This window comes from Ambystoma mexicanum, chromosome 4p (genome assembly GCF_040938575.1).
Source record: "Ambystoma mexicanum isolate Mex_15411 chromosome 4p, UKY_AmexF1_1, whole genome shotgun sequence".
Lineage (NCBI taxonomy): Eukaryota > Metazoa > Chordata > Amphibia > Caudata > Ambystomatidae > Ambystoma > Ambystoma mexicanum.
In genome coordinates, this window is record NC_090927.1 from 759,008,051 (window position 1) to 759,034,598 (window position 26,548).

Below are 26,548 nucleotides of genomic sequence, written 5' to 3' on the forward strand. Positions count from 1 at the left end.
CACAGTAGAGGTATACTATATTCTTGGATATAACATGGATATATGTGCCATTAACAAGAGCTGGCTTCACCAGGCAGTGGGGCCAACTCTGAGTTTAGCCGTCACCACAGGATACACCGTCCTGCGGAGGGATAGAGAATCTCAGACTGGAGGAGTGTTCATAATTATATACAGAGAAAGTCTTGAGGTCTGAGAAATAGATACTATGGGACCAATGGGTTGTGAAACGCTGTTCCTAAAGATAAGGACAGAGGCAACTAGTACTGTTAATAAGGCCATAGTCTATCATCCACCTATACTAATGCCTGACCTACTCCCCAACTGGAGGATGCCCTGCTTCCCAAGTTAAAGTCTAACACCAAATCCATTGTGATGGGGGATTTTGACTTATGGCTGGGTAACAATACTGAGCATTCAGCCAAAGATCTGGAGTAGACATTTTCTAGTTTGGGCTTCTCCCAACTGATCAATGAGGCCACACATCTAAAGGGCAACACATTGGACTGGATGGCTACGCACAATATTAACATCACCAATCATAGTTTTTCTTTGTGTCCCTGATCGGATCTTTTTTTTTTTTACTTGGAAGTACTATTGACAAAAGAATTGAAGAAAATGGAAGTACTAAAAAAGTGGATCACTTCTAGAAATGTTCAGAGACAACAGCCAGAGACTATGGAGGCATGGATTTCCCCACTCTCCAAAAAACGTACTGACGTTGAAACATCTAATAAAATAATAAAAGCATAGCAAGAGGTGGTCTCAACAGCAGTTAACATCATTGCTCCCCTGAAAATGAGATTGGTTTAATAAACACACATAATAATGACATTATTATGGAAAAGTTTAAACTTGGATCAGTGAACAAGATCAAACAAAATCAACTGATTGCTTTAGCTTTAAACCTGTTTCGGAAGGAGAACTAATGGCGATCATCAGCAAGCTACAGCCCACTAATTGTAAGGTGGGTATATGTCCAGCTATCACAGTGAAAGCTTGTGCTCCCTCATTAATAGGGGTGTTTACAAAATGTGTTAATGCGTCTGTCCTGGAAAATCATGTACCAGATGAACTGAAAGGGTTGTGGATTGCACCACTGCTTAAAGAACCCAGATGGGATCCTTAGACACCGTCTAATTATAGACCAATCACAAATACCCCTTTCCTATTGGAAATATTGTATAGAGCAGCATACAAACAGATTCTAAGCCATTTGAGTAACATCAGTTAGATGTCAGACCAGATTGCCCTGTTAGATCTCAAGTCCAATATATCAGAGTACATGGATAAGGGACAATCAACCTTACTTATGCTACTGGACATGTCTGCTGCGTTTGACCTGGTTGGACATGCACTACTTATCAAAAGACTTAAGAGTGTGGCCAACTTCATTGATAACACAGCAGCATGGGTCAAGTCCTTTTTAGAGAATAGGTCTAACAGGGTCTGCAGTGAAATATCAGAAACAAGTCCAACTCAACTGCAACATGACATCACCCAGGGGGCATGTCTTTTGACGCCTTCAGATAACACATTTACGGTTCCATTATTTTAGCTGCTAGAGGAAAGAGGCATTTGTTTCACTAACTATGCTGATGACACACAATTTTTCATCCCCCTGTCAGGACTTCATGAAGAAGATACTCAATCCTTCGTTGATGTCTACAGACTGATTGATGAATGGATGATTGAACATGGTCTTCCACTCAACAGTGAAAAAGTAGACCTCATGGTAATGGGTACCAACATTAGAGTAAATAAACTTGGATTAGAATACCAGCACTTTCAGATAGCCGGTTGCAAAATCGCAACAAAAGAGAAAGTGAAAATGCTAGGAATATATCCTGATCAAAATCTAGGCAAGCGAGCGCAAGTTAACTCACTTGTGTCATTTGCAGCCTATTGCATTAGATTGTTAGCACAAATATGGCCCTTTTGTACAACCGAGAGTTGTGAGACAATGCCAAGGGCTATAGTAGGCTTTAAAATTCACTATTGTAGTAGTCTCCTAGTTGGGATTACTAAGGGTGATTGTGCGAGACTTCAAATAATACAAAATAGTGCAGTGAGGGCAGTGATGAGACTGTACAAATCAGATCATATTTTGAAGGCAAGACAAAAGCTCCACTGGTTGCATATAAAAGTGAGAATAGAATTCTGCCTCTTGATAATCATGTTCAAATGCTTAAATGGACTTAATCCACATTATCTTGTGGAAACGATGGCCTGGAAACCTGTCCTGGAATCCCTCAGATCCAATAACATGAATCTGTTGGTGGTGCACGGATTCAAGCTCACTGCAGTCAGTAAAGGGGCATTTTCTATAGCAGTCCCTAGAGCATGGAACTCCATTCCACCTGACCTGAGAGAAAATAAAACCCTTAAGGAGTTAAAGACCTACTTATTCACATAGACCTACCACCTTGTCAATGATACTTGGGTTCAGTGCTGATGTTTTTGTTTATGTTTGTGTCTTTTCTGATATCATCTTATAGTGCCTGTATGCCTCCGGGTCCTTCGTCTGTGCTTTACAAATAAATACATGTAAAATTGAAATGATCCTATGACACACACGACACACAATCCTACGACACACACAATCTTACAACATAGAAACGTACAACACATGCACTTACTAAACATACACTTATGCAATTTATTATTATGCAACATGTTCTTATGCCACTCACACACTTTTGATACATGCTCTCATAACAGACGGTGCTATTACAGCAATCACGCAGAATCAATATTCATGTATCTGTAAAACAAGTTACAATTATTTGAAAATAATGTACAAAATGTTTGAGGTTAAACTAACAAAAATGTAAAATCTAAAAACATCAAAAACAATAATGTTGAGATAACAACATAATAAACTTTATTAATACATTTAAAAAATATTATATTAACATGAAATATTATGGTAACCCTAACTCACCCACACATAATAGAGTACAATGTTACCATAATATAATAATTTCACACATAAAACCAAGTAGTTGTATGAAATGTAAAATCTTTTAAAAGTACATTCAATGTAGACGCATAAGAAGAAATTATACAATATTTCTATAATGCAAAATGACTACCCAATGACAAACATTTATTGTAATATACACAATCATAATTCCTCTAGGAGAATTGTAATAAAAAAATACACAGAATATTTAAAAAGAAATCTACAATAACAAAATATACGTAAGCATTCAAGTGTCATACTTCATATATAATGAAAGTTGGTTGCTCCCAAAAATTGCACACACAGCCAAAAGTTATAGTGCTCAGTTTAAGGGGGATTTAATTCAAAACAAAAACAGCCGACACGTGTTTCGAGCACGAGCTCTTCTTCTAAGGCTGCAAGGTTAATAACAAATATGTGCATTTATGACAATCATAATCATAGGTTTGGATTACCAACAGTTGTGCATCAGCCAGGCCAAAAGATATAGAGCGAACATAGAAGTGGCGTATTAAATTGGGTTCACAACATTTCCCAACAAAATTTTGCCAAATTAAAAAACAGTAACATGTCATGGCAGTGATATAATTACCATAAAAAGGATATGCAATCAATTGCGCATTGATGTTCGTTTGACAGACAAATCGAATGCCATGTGCATTAAGAAAAAGGGAAAAAGAAAAATATATACAATGAGAGCAATGATGGGAACAGTCCCGCGAGTACAAAACTGGTTATGTTTTTGCCCATATAATTGAAAATTAGGGAATCGGTTTTACCTGAGGAGGCTTGACAGTAACTCTGGTACTATGGAAAAAGAGAAGCGATTTGTGTTGCTTGTATACAGAATGAATATTAGAGCCAACCAACTTGGGTGGTTTGCAGGGTAATGCCCGTTTTTATTACTTTTCCAAATTAAAATTCAGGAAAGTGCTAAATAGATTATTACCTATATGTTTGTAAATTATATGTCCAATCTGAGTAGAATTGTGGCTCTGCTGCAAGTGGAAAAAATGCTAAATTAGTCACAATGCATGAGTTATGTCAATTAATGCTGTGCATGAAAAAATTATTAAAGTTGACATACCTATATAGACGCAAGTGCGTATTGAATCTGAAGTTGACAAGCAGGTATGCAAAGGGAGATTAAGGATGTGGATCAGCATGCACGCGATGCCGGGTGAAATGGGAGACAGAAGGGGAAGGAACTAAATAGTGAAGGAAATTAAGGCTCGCGAGTGCGAGACGGTCACATGCGCAAGCCCCCAGGCCCTGTTGTCTGTAGGGGTCTGCGCGAAAGACCTGAATTTACCGGCGTGTACACCCGTACTGAAAGACTGGAGCCACACGCGTGATGGCTAAGCTCCTATTTACAATGAAGCCGGCATTGTGTGAGCAACTAGACCTCAACCGTTGTCTCAAGGCGGCCATATTGGATATAAACCCCACAATATATTCTATGCACCCGGTTTGCTGGTGAAGAAAATTGAGAAGAAGAAAATTAAAAGACGTGGCTAATTGAATTAATAGCCAGTAGGAACGGAACTTCCCTAAGGATGTGCTCAACAAATATATACGGCCTGATTTGCATGTTAAAATGTAAATAAACGGCCAATTGGAATCAATCCGTCCTGAACAAGAGCACCAATGTTAGCAATTGGGGGGTTAGCCATAAATTGGAGAGCAATTGATACATCAGGATGATGAGACCCGCTCCAGAGCCCTGTTCTCAGGGACATAGGGGGCGGAATAAAGTGGGCAAAACTTATAGATACAATAATATCAATAACAAATAACTTTATAAATTAAGAAACATAGCAATACAAATATCAATTAACAAGGTACATGCCATCATTTTAAATTCATATAATTTATTAAACAATAAACCTAACCTAAACATTAAACATACACTAAACAATTAAACATGTATCAACATATGATATACAACACATGTTTAGTAACATTTACTTCTACACATAACATTAATATATACCAACATGTATAGTCATTACACTGTGCATAAACAATGCAAACATGTAACATGTATGCTAAATTAAATTTAGTATATAATGCAAACTGTAAATACTAGCAAAAGCAGCACCAATGTAATGCACATGAAAACATAATAAATAAAAAACAGCTTAACATTTTTATGAGAAACAAACAAATATTCGCACAACACATGATATTGAAAGAATTCAATATTAAGGGTCGTGAGTGGCTTCATTTCCTATCAGAATGGGAACTGATGCCTCTTAATGGCAATATTTTAAATGACATCCCTGGAAAACTGAACTGGAATGTGGGAAATAAACAAGGAACTTTGGACTATATGTGTGGGAATGGCCCCCTTATGGAGACTGCTTTCTCTTTGGAAATAACCACAACACAGTATAGTGACCACTGCATCTTGAAACTCAAATTACAATGAGGATAGGGAGGGGGAAACGGGGGAGCTGGAGGAAAATCAGAGTGGAAATTGTATTCACTGGCACATTGGTACCATCAGGAAGGCATGCAATGAGCATGTAGTGAGCTATCTGGTGTGGAGGGGGGACTGGTCCAGTCCTCAAATCTTACGGCAGAGGAAATCGAGACTTGGATCTCGGAGGTAACAAGTAGGATGGGGGTTTTAAATGGCAGGCCTTTAATCTTGGCCGTGAATAAAAGGTCAGTCCCATTTGACATTGAGGTACAAGTGGCTAAGCGTAAGGCCCGTAGAGAGGTATTTTAAATTGCAGCCGCACTCGGTACAAAGGTTACCGGCCATTAAGAAAATCAAAAACTCCTAGTTAAATTGGTATAAAGGGCATAAGGCTGAAGGTTTAACAACAAAATGGCAACAGTAATGCTTAGTCGTAACCCGAGAACAATGTGGCAAACCCCGTCATTGGCTAAAGATCCAAAGGAGACAAAAAAACGAATAAATCCAATCCAGGAACAAAAATGGCAGGAGTTCATTGAAGCAAAAATGCTCCACCAGAAGCACTTTGGGGGCAAAATGGAGAACGATACGTATCCTTTGCCTTTGCGTTTTTGTGACGAGAGTATAACCAAGATTATCGGAAAAGCAAACAATTCAAAGGCCCCAGGGCCTAGCGGGCTGGCTATGGCAGTCCTAAAGGCAGTCCCAGGTAAGTGGGCATCCTTACTATGTACCCTATTTGTAAAGGTTTGTCGGCATGGAATCCTGGACCCAATCTATACTGATCCCTATCCACAAGGCCGGAGACCGTTTATTGCCAGCAAACTATCATTTGTTGGATACAACAGGGAAGGTTTTTGCTACCTGTGTGCTGAGACACCTGCAAGCATGGGTTGATGATAATAAACTGTTACATCTATTACAAACGGATTTCCGTGCAGGGGCCAGTACCATTCTCAGCATCAGAATCTTGGACAGACTGATTTCAGAGGAAAAGAGTAAAGAGAATCCAAGATTGCATATTGACTATGTGGACTTTAAATCTGTGTTTGACTTAGTCAACCGAGACTTACTGATGGTAAATATTGTGAAACGGGGATGTCCCTGGAGGCTTTTACAGATAGTAAAGGTCTGCATTCTAATACTACAGCTAGGATACGCCCTGGAAATGGGAGTTTCCTATCAAGTGAATTTGGTATAAATAGAGGGGTAAAACGGGGCTTTATAATGGCCCCTCTCCTCTTTAATTTATACCTGGCTGACCGAATTCCTAGATTGGAGGTCGGTGCTAAATGCTCACCAAGTATAAACCAGGACAAAATTACAGCAATATTGTATTGCGACTACTTGATATTATTTAGTCACACTATTGCTGGAATCAGGGGTTTACTTGCGGACTTAGACCTAAATACTAAGGAAAATGAGCTGGTGGTAAATTTGGAGAAAGCAAATGTTATGTTAGCCACCACTAAAGAAAATTAATAGGGTGGCCATGCAAACCTCACTGGATCAAATTCAGTATTCATCCTCGTATAAATACCTAGGTCTCAAATTAAGAAACTCTGTGAGCTATGAAAGTATAATAAAGTCTAAAACTGGAAAGGCGAGACAGTTAACTTTTCTGGTAAAGAGATTTGCGAAAGAGAGGGCTGGCTTTTCCTTAAGCAGGATTATGTTGCTATACAAACAATGATTCTGTCCTGCTATACGGTTTGGAATCCTTTGAAATGGCTAACTTGGAGTGGTTCGACTTTATAGAGGGTTACTTTTGGCGTAATATATTGAGTTTGCTGCAGTCAACCCCGATAGAATATTTGCGTCTAGATTTGGGGATGTTCTTTATGAAAGCAATGATATTAAGACTTAGGTGAGGTTTCTTTTTCATAACTCAATAAAGATAACCTGTTGGCACGTATGGCTTCACATAACCCTAGTGCAGTCAGAAAGCTAATAAATACTTGCAATTGATTAATAATGTGTTTATCTCTGTAGATAGGCAACCGGATTTTAGTTGCAGGACAAAATATGTGGTTTTGAAGAAAATCTTTGCTAAAAAGGTGGCATGCTGGGCTTGGACCCATAACTATGAATGTCTAGCACTGTTACATGGTTACGTGCCGGTGTCTATGGTAATACAAAGATTTATGAGACCCAAGCCATATTTAATGATTTCTCCAGACCGTGTACTTCGCGGATTAAGGCTACTGATTCGTTTTAACCATTTACCAGTGCTTGCTACTATAGGTGCCCACCTGAAGTTGGTAGAGGACAGCAGATTTTGTAGACTCTGTATGATACCTGGGAACAGAGAAACTGTTAAACATATTTTTACGGCAGGTCCAAAGTTGGGACCTTTATATATGACTCCTTTCGGGCATTCGGTACACAGATATGAATCAATTTTAGACCAGGAATTCTGGACATATTGTCTTAACACCCACTCCCTTCATGTTCATATTGCTATATGACAAATGTGGCTTCGTATTAAGAATCACATTTGTAAGAAATTTCCAATTCCTTAAACATTTTCCGAAATATTTAAAGAGGCCAAATTGTTGAAATTACTGTCATTGTCGAAATGCTGAAATATGAATTTCTTTGAATTTCGATGAAGATTTTTCTGAACATTTTAGAGTTTTTCTGATTGTTTAAGATTGCCTTAAAAGATGGGGTATCTATGTATGTTGTACAGATGAATTATAAGGTGTGAGTATGAAATGTGTATGTAATGATTTATTTTTACGTGTAAAGTTCTTATTTACTAAATAAATAAATTACATTAATTTAACTGTTAAGCATTTTAGAGCAAAAATAAAATAATGTAAAACAAAAACAGGGTGAGGTATGATTACCATCATATTTGATTTTAATGTAACATTGTTTTAAATGCATTAATAAAGTGTATTATGTTGTTACCCTAACGTTATTATTTTGTTGTTTGTATACTTTACGTTTTTGTTGGTTTAACCTTAAATCATTTGGAAAATCTTTTTTCAAATTATATAAACATATTGTGATGAATCTGATAATGTCATCATTCCTTTCCTGGGGATAACCTCTCCTCATGTGGGCAGGGGATGGCAGCCACTACCTGATCCTGGTTGTGGCTATTTGAGGCAGGACCATGTGGGGGGGGGCCCTCAGCAGGGTGACACAGCATAGTGAGGTAAGAGCATAGATCCCCCTTTCCCTTAGGATCCAAGGACAGTACCGCTGGGGCAATCATTTCCCTTATAGGGATGTTCTCTCCATTCTTCATGCCTTAATGGCGTACTGTGGTAAACCCTTTCTACAGACCACAAGAACTACTAATGTCCTTTTTCAATAATCCATGAATAAGCTGAAGGAAGGGAGCCATCCCCTGGAACTAAGACCTTTTGTGTTGAAGTTACATTATTTATTTGGTCTCGAGCATTCTTGCACTTTCAAGCCCAAAGAAATTATCCTTATCACATTACAGTTACTTGTAAAGTGTGAGGGTTAGAATAGGATTGCAGACACAGGACACTTTGCTTTGGGCATCTTGGCATGGGACAGACGCTTAGTTTTTGGTAGAGGTAGGGAAATACCTCTTAGGGTAGGGACAGCCAGGCATTTTCCAACCCCCTTCTATTTTGAATAAAAGTTTATAACCAAAACTATGAGCTCTCTGTGTCTACATCTCATTCCTGGCACCTCACATATGGTATCAGAGTGGGATTGGGCTCAGTTGACACAAACTGGGGATTCCACATGGGTAGTAAGCTAGATAGAGTAAGCTCTAGCCCCGCAGTTGTTACATCTGGAAAAGAATGGACTCATATTATTTTTTCCACCAATGGGTCAATTACCCAAGAGACAAAGACCAATCAACCCCACTTCAATGGGTCAAGACCACAAGGTGAGATTTGTTTCAAAGACCATGAACCCCAAAACCACCAGAGCTATAGGATAGGGGTCACCTTCCATCTTTTGACCTCACAGGCCATTCTCCCCATGAGTAAGGGCAGGGAGGCAAACACTCATCTCTTCTGTCCCCGAGATTATCTGGGGCAGGGGAGGGACAGGGCAATCATCTCTTTAGATTTGCAGACAAGCTTCCCCATGAGCTTTGCCATTTATGTTATGTCCCATAGAGAAAGAGAGTTACAGATATTTACCCCTCCTCTCCTGTGGAGACGAACTGAGGTTTGTTCTACATTTTTCCTCAAGCCCTCGTTGTACCTGGCACAACCAGCTTTTTTGTTACAACACCTGCAGATTCTGCAGAATTTTGCCACTCGGCTACCCACTGATACCCCAATTAGGGATCATATGTCCCCAATTCTTCGCAATCGTAATGGGCTTCATTGGCCAAGCGGGTGCATTTTAAATCCCTGTGTCTTGTTCACTGGGCCTTCAATGCTGTGGGACCTGAATACCTGCAGCATAGGTTTCGTCCTTATGTACCCCGCCATTCTCTGAGCTCTGGGGACAGATTTCTTATTTCTGTGCATAGATTTTGATTCCTCCGAACTGGTGGTCGCTCTTTTTCTGTGATGACTGCCAAACTATGGTCTGTTCTGACTATTATACTGCAGTCTACTGTGTCTCATCTGCAGTTTAGACATTTATTAAAAACCTTGCTTTTCTGATAGCCTGTGCTGGGCCAACGTTGGTGTTCTGAAAGTCTTGTAGCGCCAGGTTGCTTGGTGTTAGTTGCGCTGTACCTCTGCTATGAAATGGATAACATAACATAACCCAAATTAAATTGGAAGGTGCGAGTTGGTGTGACGTTTAGTGTATAGGACACTATGGGAACTTTTCTCTAATGAGATATGTGGAGGAGCAAAACAGAGAGATGACCATGAAAGTTCATCAAGGGAGAGAAGAACCCTAGAAAATGGTCTTTGTCCCTTAGAAGGGGTGGTTGGCTGTGACTTGACCAAAGATGCGTCCTCGTCGGAGAATGTCAAACTTTCTAAGGACTCAACCCTGGCGTTAATAAGCATACCCCTCTATTTCCTGGTAAGAGTAAACCACCTGAGCAATCGGTAGTGGTATCCCAACCACTTAAATCAGAGACTTGCACCCTACCAGTGAGAAGAACAACCTTTCTGATTCCCCACCAACTTGGGTAGTTTCTTGTCCCTTAGAGACAGAGGACTACAAGATCTCTGAGACCCCAGAGGTCATCTCCCTAATCCAGGACAACAATCCCGTTGAATTGGAAGATGGAAGATAGTCTTTACCCTAAGAAAGTTACCTTTTTAGAGTTATCTGTTCCCTCGGGTAAACCAGAAACCCTTGAATCAGGAGGAGAAGATGAGAGACACAAATCTCTAAGTCATCATCACCTATAGGAGATGATTCAGATCCCTTGTGGGAGCGAAAGCCAGTGAGAGCCAGTCACTTCAGGGATACCCCTCTGTGGGTTACAGGGATCAGAGAAATGCAGAAGGTCCAGGGATAGTGGGCAATTGACCAGCACCCTCTGAATGAGAGATGGGGATCAGGATGTACCATCCTCTAAATTGGACCAGAGGTTGTGTTTCTCCTGTGGGAGTGTGGACATCTAGCAAGACACTGTCCCTTGAATAGAATTTCCCCCCCAGCACGCTAAACCCTCAATAAAAGACCCCAGTTAGGGTGGGTGAAGTAAAGAAACAGAAATTGAGTCATCTATTTTTTTTCAACCATATGTGAGAAACCTGAAGGCTAGTTCCCAGGGATCTGCCATCCAGGTGGCCAGGACATGGCAATCACTTTTGTATCTAGTTCATGGGGGTGGATGAGCGCAGGAGGATCACCATGATGAGGGTTCCTCGAGGAGTGGAAGTAGGACACCAGAGGGTGAGATGCGATATCTCCTTCCCAATAACATCTTTTCCCCATCCTACCAGCTAGGATACATAGGATTTCACCCCCCCCCCCCATTTTCTGACACAAACACTTCCTCACAGATATTTCACCATGAGCGACAAAGGACTAACACCAGAGCCGTATACCTCACATGTTACAACACCACGGACAGGCAAGATCAGGCAATTACGTATTATTACACACACCTGACTTCCTTCACACTTCCCCACATGGATAAAAGTCTGTGCACAAAAGCACACTCTGAGCGGGGCAAACCTCACGTGGAAACAGCACTTCCAAGATGGCAGTTTAATACAAGGAGAAAGACAGCGAGACCAGACAGAGTCGCAAGGACGGAAGCACTGTTGATCTCTAAAGACTGTTACTTTCATAAGCCTTGGAAAGTAAGAAACCGAAGACCAGGAACAAAGGCTAATCAAACCTGTACAGTGTGTCGGAGGTACCCGGTGCCCTTCCGCATCAATAACCAAGGCGGGGAGGAATGATTGCCCCAACGGTACTGTCCTTGGATCCTACAACAAAGCAGCATTAGAAAAGTCAGCACAGCCAGTGAGTCGGAGAGACCGATACCAATCCAGCTTGGGTTTTGAAGCAAGGTTGTAAGCAGCTACTTTGTAGAAAGAGAACAGTGTGTAAGGCGTTGGCGATTAATGACGCAAGTATAATTGGAACCAAAGAAGTTATTCAACTGTTAGGTATCCTACTGATGCTGAGTGTAAGAAAAAGGAATACTGAGATAGAAGTGGACATGCAACGGGTCTTGCTATATCCCGTGCACATTCGAAAGTCTTCGATAGTTTAAAGTACATCGCAATTGGTCCAAGCATGGCTGAGGGAGACTAACTGACCAAAAGAAAGAATTAGTTGAACATAGTTTGATAGTGATCTGAGACCGGAAGATGGGGATCGAACGTTAAACATTTTGTTGTGAAGAGGGTCTGAGCCCGGCTGAATGGGATCCAGGTGAACATCCAAATTGAATATTAAGAAAAGGAAAATAATGTTTAGGTGTTGTTTTGTGTAGACCAGGTCCTCTAAGACAAGAAACTTGCAAGAAGCAAAGAGACTTGGACACAGGAAATCCTGAACTGCGAAAATAGAACTATAACCTCGTGCAGCAGAAACCAGAGTGTGTGTTTGACTCGAGTGAACCGCCTTGCCCCATGCTGAAAACGTGGGTAAGGGAGGGCAATAGCCCAATCATTCTGACTTACCATTTTGTGAACACTTCTTTCTTTTTCATGAATATCACCCCACCTTGTTTTGTAAATGAGTGATAAGGATTGGCAATAGTGTTTTTAGTATAGGCCCTTTTTAGTTTGACAAGACTCTTCTAGTACTGCATTATTATTATTATTTGATGGTCTTAGCTTTCTCCGATCTGTAGATTTATGTTTAGATAGGCGTTTATCTCATTCAATAAACACCCTTGAACTGTGGTCACTTGTGTCTGTTTTACTGTTGATACCATGCCTTCCTTACACTTAACAATACAAATCAATGCAACACAATTAATATATCAAAAAGAAAAGACCAAAATAAAACATTAAAATCACAGTTTTGCTAAGTGAACATACATTAAATCAACACCTATGCTTAATAAAGGAAGGTCCAAATCTAATTCAGTTTTAAGCTGTACAAAAGGTTTGCCACTGAAACCATAGTTGATGTTTAGGATCCAGTAATGAATGTTTCCCAATTAAAATCCTGATCAATGCTCTGACAGGTGTCAAAAAATCTTTTAAAGTGCTGATACATCAGACAGCTCAGTTGTGGGCATTCCACCAACAAGTGCCTCAGTGTTTCAACTCTATCTTCCTGTTGGCAGAACCTACATTGGACCCCATTAACAGAAACCACACTCCTTTCTTGTTCAAAAGTTGGTTCCATCTGAAACTAATAAATAGATTTCTCATTTTGTCGCATAGGAACCTAACGAAGTAAGAAAGAAGAATCCCTCTGCTCTTGTGAGCAAATTGTAGATGTGACAGAGAGGTGTAACCATGCAATCCTTCCATGTTGTAGGACCAATCTTGATGCATCAACTTGCGTTTCATCCTATTTGGGTTGGATACTTGTTGGTCAGAGGGGAGATCAGGGTCATTCAGTATTTTTTCACATCGTGCTTACATTTCCCCAGAGTCTGATCTTGTTAACGGTTCATGACCTCGGCAAGCTCTCAGTATAAGGTCTTTCTTTGGGATTGCACAAAGTTCTGAAATAGTCATAAAAGTCACCATTCACCCTTTGCTTTTAATGAAGAAAGGCTAAATTCATGTCTGATGACTGCTACTGGTACTGAGTTTGAGACACCCAGCACATTGATCCAAATCAAACTTTCAATTAAAGAGAGATAGTTCAGGATCCATTTGCCCAACAACTCAATACCACACAGGAGTTTGGGGTAAATCTTTCCTTCAAAAAATGTAAAGATCGGTTCAAAAGAAATTTGCTAAATTGATTCTTAATGTGTTTCATTTGGCAATGTAGAAATCTGCTTTTGTTCTCAAGTGATTCTTAAGAGATGCTTTATCGGGGGGACTAACAAATGGAAACCCCAAGAAAATATTGGCGTAAATGCTTTTTAAGGGTATTCCATTTAAAGAACAATTCAAGATGGTCTTACGTTTTCTTGACACCATAAAGTTAATCTGAGTTTTTTGTGGATTAATTTTTAAATAGTTTTTCCTCACGTAACCTTCGAAAGGCTTCCAATAGCTGACGCAACTCTGTTTGAGTGCAATCAATGAGGACAAAATCATCAGCGTATGCCATCCAGCAGATTGGCAAATGTCTGATTTTAGGGGGGACTCAGGAGCCCACTTCCAAAGACTTAGCCATGTCGGCCACATAGAGATGTAATAGACAGAAGGCCAATATGCACCCCTCTCAGGTCATTAACATGGGAATCTTGTTAGTCAGAAAACCCCCGTGGTTCATCCGTACTGAGACATGGGTGTCTTCATGTAATAGGATGATCAGTTTGAGGAGCCCTTCAGCTATTCCCCACTGCCTTAGTTTCTCTCATAATCTTGCTCTAATAACTGTGTTAGAGGCGCTGGATGAGTCCAATGCTGCCAAATGTATCACTGAATAGGTTCCCCTATTGACAGAGTCCTGAAGACAGCCCAACAGGAACCTTTCAAATTGGTTCCATGAGATTTCCTGAATCCCATTTGGAAAGGTGAGAGTAAATTGTTACTATTAGCCCAGGACTCTAGGTGCTTCAGTATAATGGTCGCAAATATTTTGCTGTCAGAGTCCAAAATAGTTATTGGTTGATAATTTGCTGGGGACGATCTGCCCCCCTTTTTATATATCAGGATTATGTATGCAGTCCCCCAGCTAGCCAGATAAATGTCTCTCTTCAGGATCCCAGCCCACGCCAGCGGTGCACCCTTGAACAGTTTGGTGGAGGCCTTCTTAGGGCTGGGAGCTCTAGAATCACTTGCTCCATGGCATCCGATACATCCTGTAATCCGAAGGCAATCGCCCCTGTTAACCCAAGACCATTATTCTTGTAACTCTCAGTGCTTGAACAGTCTGAGGGGATCTTCCCATAAAGGTCCCCAAAGTGTATCCTCCCATCATTTTCTGTGACAGCATTAATGATGTTCTCTCCTAGGCCATTACCTTGAGCATTCATTATTGCCCAAAAGAAGCAAGAATCTTTCTTTTGGAGATGGCCCAACATTAACTAACAGTCTACTAGAACCAACTGAGCCCAGTGATTTCGGATCCAGTTATTATATCTCTAAGTGCCTTTATAAGATCGGAACATTATACACATGCTGAACCAAGCATTCATAACTTCCCAAATCTGTTGCCTTAATTCCCTTTTTTTCTGCAACTGCTTTGTCAAATGTATGTATTTTCTTATGGTTGGGAATTTTTCCACAACCTATTTTATATTTACCACCAGTGACTAGTTCTAAAGACTCGAGCATAAAAGCTCCAAAGTTTTCGTGCATACAAGTCTTCAGTTTCCATTCATAATCAGTGGGATCAATGACTCCTTGTATTTCATTATTCACATTATCTTATATTGATTCCACACAATTCTGTTTTGAGCTGAGTTAAGAGGAATGGGCTCATCAAAACTTTCACCTACCATCACTGGTTGCCAGTCAAATTTACGTTTCAATAAACAATGATCACTCCATACATTTCTCAGAATTTCACTGTCATTACAGATGGCCGTTAAGAAGGCATCTACGACCATAGTCCAAAGCAGAGCTACAAGAGCCACTATGCCAAGCAGTGTATTCCCCAAGCTCCCCTTCGGTGGAATCATTTAGAAGTTTTAGTACCAAGCTACTCATGCAATTATTCCATTCAATGCCTTTCTCATAGGTCCCAGGGGTGTTCGTACATGTAGCCACCTCCCCATAAACTGTTGGTTTCTGGGCACTGTCATCCATTTCAGCCTTATTACAAGAGGAATTAAAATCCCCTAACACTATAATATGACCTTTGCTGTTCTTTCCCATCCAATCATTGTTAAAGTTGGACAAAATCTCAAAAGATTTGCTTAGTTGACATACACCTTTGTGCCAATAAATGTTATATAATAGAAGTTGCATAGTCATTCTACCAAATGACCCTGGCATTCCCACAGCCAAGAGGCCATTAATAACATCAAACCACTCTGTACATTGTATGCCACAATAGTTCTGCACAAAGTAATAAGGCCTGCCTTAGGCCTGCCCTTAAGACCCTTAGTAGCCAGTTGGTGAATAGAAGTGTAGCCATCAAATACCCTAGGTTACATCAGCCACGGCTCCAGAAGACATATGAGATCCAGACTACGTAGCATGAGTCCCACCTCTGGATTTAGAAAAAGCTGGTTGTGTCCTCTAGTGTTCGATGTTGCTAACAAGATTGGGTGGGGGGCTAGAGCCTGCAAGGTATCTTGTCAGCAGAATGGGTGGAGTTTATCGCTGAAGCCAGCCAGGACCAATCCTGCTGTCTGGACTCCCTGTTCACATCAGCGCCATCAGAAAGGATCAACCTGTCCTGATGCCCCAAATCCATCCTTCTGCAGATGGATGGAATTGAGGAGGATTTAGCTGGGTCTTAAACTTGGGATGATCCCCACAAGCATTAGTAGGCATGTGGAGGAAGCCCACATGCTTCAAAATAGGGGCTTCTTTCAGCAGCAATTCAAACACAATTCTGAACTTAAGCCCAATTACCGCAGAGTTAGTGCTTTCTCGGTCAACAAATTACAAACCCGCAATGTCTCGAGTACAGATTACATTAAGTTTACAATTTTGGAAAATAAAGACAAAATTGCTGAGCAATTCAGTACAAAACTCCCATCCTAGTGCAGTGACCCTTCCAAGAGAAGTTGAAAAGGGGTCTTATGCTTGGGAGCGTACTGAATACATTTTTCCCTTGATTATGAGCAATATGCGGTGCAGACAAGTTTCTGCTGTCATTAGCCCCAACATGAGGGTGGCGAGAGTCCTCTCGACTCTTAGCATCTCGCAAAATCGAAAGGACCACAGACAGTGAGTATTTCCCAGACTTGCAAAGGTTTTGGTAAATAAATTGTGCCCCATTAAGATCAAAAATGTTATTAGTGGTTTATTCCGCTTTGCTTGTATTAGGAGGTTTACTCTTGATACTCCCTTTGGGCCTATAGTTTGTTTGTTGGTCCCAGGGTTCAGAGTGCACACTATGGTGAGGTCTGGGGAGATGTCTCCTGTCAGAGTTGGTTTTAACTAGTTCACCCCTTGAAGACCCACCAAAGGTTACCGTACAAGCAATTTCCCCAAAAGAGTGAGTTGAATGCGGGTCGTGGGGGTGCCGCTCCCCAAAAGTTGCAGCCCTCTGTAATGAGGCTTGGACAGGCTAAACCCTGGATGAAGCATCCTCTCCAGGAACAATATGTCCCTCACTGACATGCATGGGGGATGTGCAGGCATTTCTGATTCCATTATATTGGGTGGAATGGAAATCATCTTAGGTTCTTTAGATAAGTGGGGTAATGAACATGGGGCTGCCGCTTTACCCGGAATGTCCCAGGTATTAATCGTCTGACATGTCATGTTCAACTGCAACGTTTGTTTCTGATATGATTCGGGAGATATGATTGAAGTCCCCCGAAGATCAACACACGTCGGGTGTGTTCTCATGTTCGTTATTCCAATGCACTGTGTGCAGATTGTTTTCATGATTGAAACGGTCAAAGGCAATTTGTTCTTAGTATTTGTATGCACTGCCACCTGATAGTGACTAGAACATTGTAGGTTCTATCTGTTATTCACCAATTACTCTTGCTGCCTGTCTTCCACTGCAGCTGCAGCTAGGGCCTCAGTTTCATAGTCTTTCGGGGCAGCAATAGTGGACTTTATTTTTGCTGCCAAAAGTTCAGGAATGGTTTGGTTGCATTTGGGGCAATCTGAAACCTTAGGCTGGGGGTTAATATGTACCTTGTCTTTGTTCTTTTTCGTCTGTTGCTTTGCATTTTTATCTGAACACTTCCCAAGAGGCTGGGTAGCCTTTGACCCACCAGGGTCAGAGCCAGTTAAGGGAGCAGTGGCCGCATTAATCACGTCTGCTGGTGGATTCGACAGATCTCCAGTTATGGGTGATGTCTGATCCTCTCTTAACCACAATGCATCTCTCTCAATCATGGCCAATGCTTGTTTAAGGGCTGAACCCAAAAGAAGAGGGGACTGTGGCCCCTGATTCTTTGGCCATGGCTGTATTTCCATAGAGTTCAGATTAGCTTCAATTGTATGTGGAATAGTTCTATTAGCCCGCACTTCCTCTCTAATTTCTTCATAAAGGCCAGCCAGAGTAGAGGTGCCTTGGTTTATGGAGGAAAGGGCTGCCTGGGCTTGTGATTCACTGTTTGTAACCTGTTGAATAGCGAGACAAAAGGAGCTGCGTCTGGAGGCAGGTTGTGGAGTGGAAACATAAGAGGAACTTGTGTCAACAAAGCTTACAACCTCCACTGCGTCGAAGTCTGAGTAAAAAGACGGGGAGAATTCTCCACAAGGGTTGGTAACTGTTCATTTTTGACAGCGGCTACAATCTCCACGTCAGACGGGTGCATTGAGTCTGACACATAATGAATTCTTCTACAGTTCGATTTGTAAACTACTCCATTAGAGAAGGCCTCTTGTTGCCGGGAGTCCATTAGGGAGACAGTTTGACCCCTGGAGCCCAAACCCAGAAGAGAAATAAATAACTGGTCTCCCTTGTGGATAGCATGCGGGGAAGGAGGCAGTGGCAGGTCAATCACCATTTCCAAAATTTGCACATGCAGTGGTTTGCTTGAATGCTTAGAGGGACTGTGCAGGCCAAACATTTGCAGTGATAACCTCTTAATTAGCATTTTGAATCACTGGCGTTTCGTTAGCTGGTGTCCCGCAGTGGACCACAGTAAACCACTCGACCTCCACTCCTTCTCCGCACCATGCTTTGTGCTACTGAGGAAGTATATAGTAGAGACACAAAGTCAGTGAAAGCGTCCACCTCCAGGAACTGGCAAGATGGTGAAAAGACTCTGGATACAAAATTGTAAGGCAGAACCACAGTAAACCACTCGACCTCCACTCCCTCTCCGCGCTGCACTTTCACGCTACTGAGGAAACATATAGTAGACACACAAAGTCAGTCATAGGGAGCACCTACAGGAACTGGCAAGATGGTGAAAAGACTCTGGATCCAAAATTGCAAGACTGGACCACAGTTAACCACTCAACCTCAACTCCAACTTATGCGGATATCCTTTACGCCCAATCTAGTGAGGTAAATTAGGAAAAGAACAGGAGAATATCCAACACCTTCCTCTATACAGGGAGGAAAACCTAATACAGAGTCCTTGTCACTCTAGAAGGGAGACTCTGCTGGGCCCAACTGGATAGTGGAAGCAAAGAGTGTGCCATACAGGCAGAATTACTTCCCCTTCTGTGCAAAGGGATGGGAAAAGAAAGAATAGGCTGTGTCCATGGCTACATGGAGAGATACCTGCAGACACAAATCCCCATTACCATCTTTGGAAAAGAATTACATCTTACAGTGACCGCGATCTTCAACTTACCAGCCCAATTAGGTGTAAGGAGTGACACTCCCCAGTTTGACCAGTGAATCAGACAAGTGGCACAAATGAAAATAAAAACGCACAGGGGTGGACCTCCCTATTTGAAAGAATCATTTAACCCCTAGGTGGGAGAACCCATACTTTGTTTCTTTGAAGAAGAAAAGGGCACCCTACGTAATGCCAGCAACTCTTCCATTTCGTATTCCACTTTTGAAACCTGGGAAAAAGAGGGTTCTATCTGGGATTGGAAGACCGAATTGGAGGAAGAATCTCCAAATACAAACAGCCAGACTCAAAGCAAGGGGGGGAACACTTGAGCGGGATGCCAGAGAGTTAGGGGAAGGGAATGTGATGAATCTGATAATGTCATCACTACTTTCCCGGCGATAACCTCTCCTCGTGTGACCAGGGGACAGCAGCCGCTACCTTAGCCGGACTCTGGTGGTGGCTATTTGAGGGAGGATCACAATGGGGGGAGGCAACCCTCAGGGGGATGATACAGCATTGTCGAGTGAGAGCTTTTATCCCCCTTTCTCTTATAGGGATGTTCCCTCCATTCCCCATGCCTTAATGGCATACTGCGGTAAACCCTTTCTACAAACCACAAGACCTACTAATGACCTTTTTCAATACTGCATGAATTAGCTACCAAGATCTGCCTATCAATCCCATATGTATAGAAGCACTGGGACGAAGAGCGTGAACAGAGTAATGACGATCACTCTTCAATCCTCCCCCAAATCTACTAATGACATTTTTCAATACTCCATGAGTAAGCCACCAAGAACTGCCTAACAATCCCATATGCATAGAAATACTGGGACGAGGAGACTGAATGGAGTAATGAAGATCAATGAGTCCAGGAAGCACATCACACACTCTAGTGTTTACAAACTTGTGATAGGTGCCGCAACATTGTAAAATCCCAACCAACATGTAGAGCAGAGACACTGCCTGGGAAAGCTTTGTCTTCTCGGTGCAGACTTAGGGACAGCCGAGCCACAAAGCAGACCGTGGAGCCAGCCGGCTCAGGTGGACAGTGAAGGGAGAAAGAATACAGATTCTGGTTTACCATATCAGAGCCCTGACAGGAAGAAGAGGGGACTCTCCTTGACGGCCATGGGAGCCAAGCAGCAGTACCGGAGCCACCCGAACACAGAGGAGGGCTCCATAGCAAGGCAGAAGTTGCAAGGGATGTGGGAGCAGCTGAGCGGAGCTAGCGAGCCTGTAAAAAGAAAGTGGGACCCTGCAGCACTGACCACAGACGAGCTGGAGAACGCCAAGGAAAGCTGGTGAGTCCCAAAAAGGGAAACTGGGGTAGAGGGGTGCTCCTGAAACTGCATCAAGTACAGGTGAAGAGAGGAAAAGTGAATGAAAGGGAATTTGAGACCGATGTCTTCGGAATAATAACAAAGTAAATGTGAGAAATATACAACTAGGTGATTGCAATGCAATGTCAAGTTTGCAAGTTTGTAAAGTGAATCATTTGAGAAAAGCCCTGGCAGGAGAGTATACCAGGTAAAGTCAAGTTTGTAAGTGTGTAAAGAATCCACATGAGAAAGTCCTGGCAAGGGAGTACACCAGGCAAAGATAAGTCTAAGTTGTTATGTTGACCAGAGAACCCCCCCAGCCCCCAAGGAAAGCTCATACCCTTAGAAGTTTCTAAGTGTTTTAAAGAGGCCTGTGGAAGGGAGACAGTTCCCCAGGAGTGAACTGTGATCCCAAGAGGATGGTGGTATCCTCTTGGGCTATAAACAACTTTGGTTGTGTACATTGATTTGTTGTCTTGGTGGAGAGAAACCTGGGGAAGGGAGCCATCCCCTGGAACTGTGAACTTTTGTGTTGGAGTTACATTTTTCATTTGATCTTGAACATTTGTGCACTTTCATGCCCAAAGACATTATCCTTATCATATTAGAGTTACTTTTAGAGTGTAGGGCTAGTATAGAATTCCAGACACAGGACATTTTGCTTTGGACATCTTGACACGGGACATACCCTTAGTTTTTGGGTGAGGTAGGGAAATACCTCCTAGGGCAGCGACAGCTAGGCCTTTTCAAACCCCCTTTTGTTTTGAATGAAAGTTTATAGCCAAAACTATGAGTTGTCTCTGTCCTCATCTCATTCCTGGCTCAACACAATATATATTTTACATTTAGTAAAAAAGTTTGTTATAGGGAAGTTATGGTTGCAGTGCAAAATAAAATAAAAACGAACACATTTGCCAGTTATGACAAGCTGTGCAACCATAACTCACTCCCGCCATGCAGTTCTCAAACTAACACCCAGGACATCAAAGATGACACCACAAATGGCATTATCGCGATGAGGGGAAAAAAGATATATATATATTTTACATTTAATGAAAAAAGTTTGTTATAGGGATGTTATGGTTGCAGTGCAAAATCAAAAAAAAACAAAGACATTTGCTAGTTATGATAAGCTATGCAACCAAAACTCACTCACGCCTTGCAGTTCTCAAACTAACACCCAGGGCATCAAAGTTAACATCAAAAATGGCATCATCCCGATGAGGGGCCGAGAGATTGGGAGGAAAGAATATGGCAAGGGGAGGATGCATGTCAAGAAGGGACAGAACAGGAAAAAAGAGCATCTCCGTTTTGATAGAGTTGAGGTGAAGAGTGTGGGGAAGGTTTCATTGCTTAATGACAGGAAGGCAGTTGTAAAGTGATTAATGAACATAGTCAGAAAAGGTATGGAAGGACCGCAACCACACCCAGTCATGAAACCAATGATATTATTGTCCATTCGCAAAGACCTCTGTCACACTGACCTGACACAAAGGGGCATCACTGCAGGAAGAAGGGCTCTGCCTTCGTGTTTGGAATAATGCTGTCACAGTGGCAATGTTTTCTCAAGTGGCAACTCAAGCTGCGGTTGGGGTGGTGTTTGGATGCTGGTGCAAGGGCAGCAGTCTATTGTGTTCATCCCAGCCCTGTGTATAGTGATACATTATATGGGATCACAGCAAAGTTGTGACCAAGTTAGCGCAAGGTTTCCCCGGCCTTCAGTTATCTTGCACATCGTCCAGGTGGTGCATTCCTATTGATCTTGGTTGAAACTGGTTAAGAAACATCAGACTTAAGATGTGTGTCGTGGGCTAAGAAATGGCATACTATGCTCATATGATTATGAAAGTGGTGGCAGCAGCATTGCTTGTCTGGCTCCTACACATTCATGTTTGCACTTTGACATCTTCAAGTTTGAATTTGAAAGTCAGTGTAAACAGGTTGATCAGTAGCTTTGTCTTTTGCTCCACTGTAATTGTATCATTGTTCTACTCATCTTCATCACTGATTTCCAGAATTACGATTTGATGTGACGCAGATGGCCCATAATCGTTTTATAGCTCATTATCATCATTGTTCCCATTCATACTTGATGCGGGTGGTTCAGTAGACCAGGGACTTTCCATATCCTGCTCCTGAACAGTGTGTGCTGTTTGTCATGACTCATTATGCTCTGCTGAACTGCACAACGGTAGATTTAATCTGCATCCCCCTTCCTTCTGTCCAGGGACCATGGACTGAACCTCCTCCACCCACAATTGCAATACTCGAGCATATACTGCTGGATACAACACTAATGCTTTCAATCCCAGCCGTCCTGGTTCACGCAGCAGCTATTATGGCTGATGTAAAATCCCCCTACTTGCATGCCTCTCTCTCTCTCTAACAGGCACATTGTTATGTTCCTGAGGTATTGGCAATCTAGTTGGTTATTTCTCACCCCACTGACAAGAATAGTCACATGTGAGCATGTGTGTATGTCACAACATGTGGCTACTGGGATTCTCTTCTCCCTAGTACTAATAGTCAATGGGCCTCATTACCAGATAGACAGTAATAAACCATCATTACCGGCATGCTGGTATGAAAGTGTCTGTGTTGGACTGCACCCATAATGAACGGGAGATGACAAGTCCGCGTTCACACACGTACCCGCATGCCGGTAATGGATGCACCACCTTGCCGGTAAAATCCCCCACCCCCCGATAGCAGCATAAAAGAATGCACTGAAACCTCCCCCGGCACTGTTGGCACCCTAAATAATGGTACCGCTAATAACAGTACCGTAATTACCGGTACCGTCATTACCGGTACCGGAAGTAATGTCATCGCACAGGAACGGGAAGTGCTCCGGCGGGCCATCTTCAAAAACACAATCCATTGCAATCCCTTGCCTACAGGACCTTCAGTTGGTAACTGTGAATCCTGCCTGCCAGAGAATGACTCAATCCACCCGCAAAGGTACACCTTGTCAGCGCAAACCACGGTTTAGCGACAAAGAGCTAAACATGCTCACAGACACAAATGCAGAATAAACACATCTGTGAGGAGGTGGACCAGAAGGTGTCTGCAGTGGGGACTAGCCCATGCAGTGTAAAGGACTGTCGCAAAAGGTGGGACAATCTGCGGCTGTGTGTCCACAATATACTGACGGCCAACTGTACACAGGCCCAGGCAACATGTGGCGACCATCCTCGCCCATTAGGCTAGCACGGTGGGATGAAACGTGCAGCTCTGTGATTCACATGGAGGCCATCGAAGGGGTCGGCATGCCGACCTGGGAGTCCCATCATCGACTGATGAAGGTGAGTGACCGTTAGCACAATACAAAAGTGAACACACACACAACACCCCAAAAACAATGGTGAAGTCCAAATGGCAAGTAGATGACAGCAAGCAGATCTCCCATCACCTCCCACCTAAAGTCTGCACCAACAGAAATGCCACATCCCTGTCACAGAAACACACAACCAACCCCACTGACACAAACCAGATGAGTCCCCAATTGCAAACACAAACAACATCTGCATGCGGACACACACATGCATCACCGTAGCGATGCAGGCCTCACCAATGTGACATCTCATTGCATGGTGCTGACATATCCACCACCGAGTGCACACCTGAGCCCCAACCACACAGCACATGGCACACAGACCCTGAGGCATGCCTACTGCACGCAATCCACGACACACCCATAGGCCGCCCAACAGACCGCATGTACAACATGGCTGCGCTAGAAGAATGCACAGACACTGCACCCCACCCCCAACTCCTGTAAGCACCATGTCTGCCCCTCCAACATGCACACAGCAATGCACAGGACCCAAAATGTACAGACATCAATTATGTAGGATGTACCTTCACCCATGACCTGCCTCTCCATCCCCCACAGGCACAGGATCAGACAGCGATGCGGGGCCCACCACAAAAAACAAGGCAACACCAGCACGCAGGAGCAGAGGGAATGACGATGGCACCAGGCCGTCCACGTCAAGGCTGGCCCGAGGTGAACCACCAACCCCCAAGCCACAGCAGCCCAGCAAACAGGTCCCACAGGCCGGGGGACCTGAGAAGCAGCCAGCTCCGAGACCTGGCAATGTGCCCCAGACAGGGAAAACTGGTGCCATCATGGCACACATGCCACAAGGCACACCGGCCCCAAAGGCCACGGACAACACAACCCCCGCCCCACTGCAGCCACCTCATGTAGATGAGGAGGGTTCACCAGCGGGCGGCGATGATGAGGGGCCGCAGCCAGCAGCCACAAGTGACCTAGGGGAGGCGGCACAATCCGCCCTACATAGCGCAGAGGAGGACGGCCAACAGGACGAGGCTAACATAGCAGGCCAATGCATGTCAGAGGACATTGAGCAAACAACATCCCTGCCGCCCACACCACAGCACTCCCTGGGACATGGGTCTGGTGGTCGCAGCTCCGGGGAGGAGATGCCTGGTGATGTCTTCAGCCCTCAAAGGAGTCCCACTCCACCTCCCGTGCAAACACCAGCTGGTAACAACATACGTACCTAGAGGGCCGCATTACCCGCATGGAGGAGTGACAGCAGGCCATGCAGGATATGGTGTGACAATACCTGGCAGAAGGGGAGGCCACACGCCAGGCCCACCGTGACAACAAACGGGCACTCACCCGTGCTATGTACCGCGTGGCCAGGCGGGTGTGCGAGGGCATGAAATCTGTGATGCAGGCGCTCACACAGTTGGCAGCCACCATGGCCCATCGTCATGCTGCACCGGCCGAGCCACAACCCCCACCATCAGTGAGCACAAACCCGGCAAGCTTGATTCAGACAAGCCCAGTTTGTAGGTCACTTCGCAGGATGCGCCAGCCAGAGGAGCAACAGCCTCCATCCCAAAGGGGCCGTCAGTAGCCGGACATACATGCAGGATGGAATCTGGTTAGACATGTATTGGGTGCAGGGACGTGGATATGTGGAGGAGTTGAGGGATGGGGTGGTGGGTGGGGGACACTTTGTAGAACAACAAAGGGGTTTGGTGCACATTTATACCTGTTTTATGTACATAGTTAACATTTCCTTAATACAACTGGTGTGCACATGAGGAACTCATGACTGGACATTGATCATTGAGTGTGTGTCAATTTATTTGTCAACAGTGCCCAGTGTCCAACATTCAAAGTGCCATGTTTTACCGAGTACATTAGTAATATTGTTGATACAAACATTGGCATACAGCACGTCCTTCAGGAACATTCCGCTGTGGCCGAAATGCAGCATCTTTCCTATCATCCTCCTCATCTTCCGGTGGATTCACGTCCATCTCAGGTGGCAGGGGTACATTGCGCCAGATGCACATGTTGTGCAGCATTGCACATACCAATACTGTCTTCCCCACCTTTTCAGTACTGTATATGAGTGCCCCACCAGACCTGCTGAGGTAGCGAAACCATTCCTTCAACAGCCCAAATGGCTGCTCAATCATCACACGAGTGCATGCATGCGCACAATTGTAGTCCACGGATCCAGGGGATACCCAACATCACCTGTATGGGAGCATGGGAGCAATTGTTATTTTGATTGTGAGGGTTTTTGGCATTCCTTGTGTACACTGGCTGTACATTGTTCGTTGTCAGATGCAGGGGATCTTCACTGCCAGCTATTGCCATTTCATTACAGCAACACTCAGGTCTGTGCACTCGATGTTGGTCCATGGGAGGGGAGCATGGGTAACGTACAGGTCGTAAGGACCTTGTTACCCAATACATCACTCACACAGATGATGTCAGTAGGCCTATGATGTGCTCACATGTGAAGGCTGTGTTGCAGTGGTAAATCCAGTATGCATGTAGGGCACTGGACAATGGTTTTCCATGATGTGCTACATGATACACGTTGTTTTGCCAATCATGCTTCCATATACATCATGACTCCATGTACATGTCGGTCACCGCCTTCACCCATGTGACCATGGCA